The sequence below is a fragment of the Perca flavescens genome, chromosome 22, assembly GCF_004354835.1.
Source record: "Perca flavescens isolate YP-PL-M2 chromosome 22, PFLA_1.0, whole genome shotgun sequence".
Classification (NCBI taxonomy): domain Eukaryota; kingdom Metazoa; phylum Chordata; class Actinopteri; order Perciformes; family Percidae; genus Perca; species Perca flavescens.
Genome location: NC_041352.1, coordinates 15,313,515 through 15,317,351, shown reverse-complemented (window position 1 = coordinate 15,317,351; position 3,837 = coordinate 15,313,515).

Genomic DNA, 3,837 nt, shown 5'->3' with positions numbered 1-3,837 from the left:
GGATCTGAACAATAGGGACTGGCTCCCAAAATCCCAGAGCTGGGTACTGCACCGCCGTTTCTCAAGACTTCAAATCCCTACTAACAACACATTAGGATTTCCAGAGTTTGTGCATAAAACCAGAACATTGATCACTAGTTATACAATACAGACATGTAAGTTTAAGAATAAAAAAACTCATAGAAACCTAATTTCTGAAGAACTACGGTGTCCTGGAGGAGAAACGTGCGCCCCCTCCCCCTCCGCCTGCTCTGTTCCCCCTGATTTGGTATGCGTTGGTCCCCACAGAGTTTGTATTGACCCCCGTCCATTGAGGCCTGCAGGCCCTCCAGTGCAGCTGTGCAGTGCTGTGCTGTGTTGTGTTGTTGTGAACTGGACAGGTCCAGTCAGGACTGTGCAGTGCAAGCACACACACACACACACACACACACACACAAAGACACACTTTCATACCACAGTGATCACAGCTCGGTCCCCCCCCCTGTGCACGCTCTGGAATTCTCTTCTCCACTTCAATCAGCACACTTTAAAACGAGGGGAGCCGTTCCTGTCCAGTTCATTAATAACTGGCTATTCCCAGATCAAGGGTTTGATAGGGGGTCTGATGGTGGGAAGCTGGCCGCGTCTCGCCTCTGTGAATGTAGGAACTCCCACCATGATGTACCTGAGGGGTTATTGCAACCCAGCCGGGCTCCATTCACTTACACGCTGTGGCATTTAATGACACCTGTTGCTATTGTTCAGGTGAAAGTGTGTTTATGTGTAGACGGTTGGCACATTTTTCAGCTTTTTCATTTAAACCCAAACATTAGAATATCCACATCCCTTTGATTTTGCATGTCATACCCAGCTTCAAGATGTTTTCGAGGAGTCATTAATCGTGGGTGTTTTCCAGTGTTGTGCTGCAGTTTGCCAGCACTTTGCAAGCTCTGCCAATGTTTTGGTGTTGCTACCGAGTGGGGCTCTGTTTGTATGTGGCTCCCTCACACTAGCGCCACCATACACTGCCCAGCAAAGTAGAACGAGAGAGAGGAGAAAAAGTGGGGACTCCCAACCCCAAAAAAAACCCTTCATGGTGTCCCTCCCCCCTCTCCATCTCTCCATGCAGGGTTGGATGAATTAGCTTGGGACAAAAGGCTTTGTGGGCCGGCCATGAAAGGCCTATTAACCATACTGCATCCCCCAGAGGCCCGGCCCGCAGGACACCGCCTCCCAGAATGCCACTCTCTCAGCAGGCCGCAATCCCAGCATGCACCGCTTCCCTTCAGCGCTAACCCTTGTCAACCCCAAGCCTCACCATACAGCCCCACACAGATTGTCATGTAGATGATTATAAATGTTGTTATGAAAGTAATGGAGAGTGAGAAAGAGAGACAGGGGTGTCAGCGCTGTATGTGGATGTGGTGTGATTTGTGCGTTTTACCAACAAAGAGTTAGATGGAGTGAGAGCGCAGGGTGAGTTTTGGCTGTTGGCTGTCAGGTGTGAACTTGTCCAGTGTGTCTCACTATTGAACGGTGTATAGTTCATCAGTGTATGTAGAGTATGAGGTGATTTTTCCTCAAGGGTCTTAACCATGCAATGCTGCCTCCTCACTCTAATGTTTAACTGGGTGCCATGACAACGACCCAATCTCTCCTTCCCTCTCTGTATCCTGCTGACCTTAGCATCTGTGTCACTTCCTCAGTGTGACAAAACCAGGTTGAATCACACACACACATGCATAACTTGTGCTTTGTGGCACATACAATTACTAAATCAACACCTTTTCACTCCCTCACATTCATAAAAGCAAGACAGAAGATGAATCTTGTACTCTCTCTTTTCTACTCATACACTGTTATTGATCATTTTGGATGTGCTGTTAATATTAAATTCCAAAAAGGAAATTTAAAGAGTAGGTCCATTTTTCTTATATGTACATTGAAAGATTTATTCATGGCCATAAAGTGATCCCTTCCTAGTGCAGCTCCATCATTCATTTCAATGGGGCCACTGCATTAGCACAGTGGATGTGTTGATGCAGAGGGAACCAGCAAAAAAATGCAGGGTTGTTTAAAGGGGTGATAGAATGCAAAACCGATTTTATCTTGTCATAGTACAATAACAACAGTTTGGTGGGTAAATAGGACATACATAGAACCTCAAAATCCCATTGACACCTCTTTCCTCTGCAAATCTCACAATTTGAAACTGCTGCTGAAAACGGGCAAATCTCAACAAACCACCGAGTTGATGTTGACTCAGTGGCTCCTCCTTATTTGGCTCTAGTTTCTAGTCTTTGTCACGCCCCAACATTTACATAGGCTACACCACTGATCTGAGATCAGGTAGCTTCTGAATAGGTCGCACAGATCTCAGAAATTGTATACATTGTTCATCTGCTATTTTACCACTAAATTCACTTCTGAGACTTTTTTTATGTGAGAAATCAACTATGGAAAGGTCAAATATGGGCAGTTTTACGAAAATTGATGGCTAATTGCAAATTTTGTCCAACTGTGTGTCGGTGTTCAGCTGCCGGTGCTGCCTGGGTTGCTGCCTCGCCGGTCGGCCTGTCCTCCTTCACAGGCCCCGGCCTGCTGTGAGCTAGATGGAGCTCCGTCAAAGCCGGCACCCCACGGTGCTCTATACCCGCGCAAACTCACCCTTTCCTGGGTGACTGGACTACCAAACGCCGCTGCCCTGACAGAGCTCCAGGACCTGCAGCTCGCTGTTCTCCCTCCCCTCTTCCTGCTAAATGGCCGGTGCGTGTGAGTGAGAGCGTGGTCAGCAAGCTTTTTATGCCCGCAATCTCTTACCACAGGTTCCAGTTAATCTTATAATGAATATGTGTGTTGAGTTATTTAAACAAACGATTGGGGAAATAAATGCCTCTTGTCCGCAATTCTCATTGATAGAGTCCGCGGCTGGATGGAGCTCTATCAATGAGAGCTAGTTAGCCTCCTCCTAGACCTCTGAAATTCACAAAAATGCATTAAATTGAAATCAGACAAAGGTGTTAGCTAAGCTTTGTAAGCCCGAAATTCAAACTGTAAATATACTATATATAGTTATGCCGAAAGTGTAGCTAGCTAGCCGCGATTTTTAGCCATGGGATTGAAGGGACACTAGCAGCTAACGAAAGCCCTCATATTCACAAAAATGCATCTAATTGAAATCGGACACAAGTGTTAGCTTTGTAAGATCTTGGGGTAGCTGTAATAATTGGTGTGAAGAAATTCAAACTGTAAATATACTCTAGTTATGCCGGCAGCTGGCCAGCTCCGCGGAGCACCGAGCCCCGGTAGTCCAGTAAGACCTTGGGGTAGCTGTAATATAAGTGGTGTGATGAAATTCAAACTGTAAATATACGACTAATTATGCCGGCAGCTGGCCAGCTCCGCGGAGCCCCGAGCCCCGGTAGTCCAGTAACCCAGAAACAGTGACTTTGCCCTGGTTATGGAGCCCAGGCTTTCTCGTCAGACTGTGTGGATAATTTTTTGTAAAACGGCCCATATTTGAGCTTTATATAGTTGATTTCTCGCATAAAAAAGTCTCAGAAGTGAATTTATTAACGAAATAGCAGACAAACAATGTATAACATTGCACTGTCTCGTCTCCAATGTATGTGTATGTGGTTCACTCAACCAATCACTGCGCAGCTCATCTAAATATTCATGAGTATACCATATTCGGAAGAAAAGCTCTTGTTACAAATAGGGCTATATTCACAGGGTAGTTAAGGGCCCATAAAATAGCAAGCGGGCCATTTTCAGCCCAACCAATGTTACATACCCTAAATGAACAGTGTGAAATACCCTATATAATCATTCTATCACTTCTTTAAATTGGTCAGA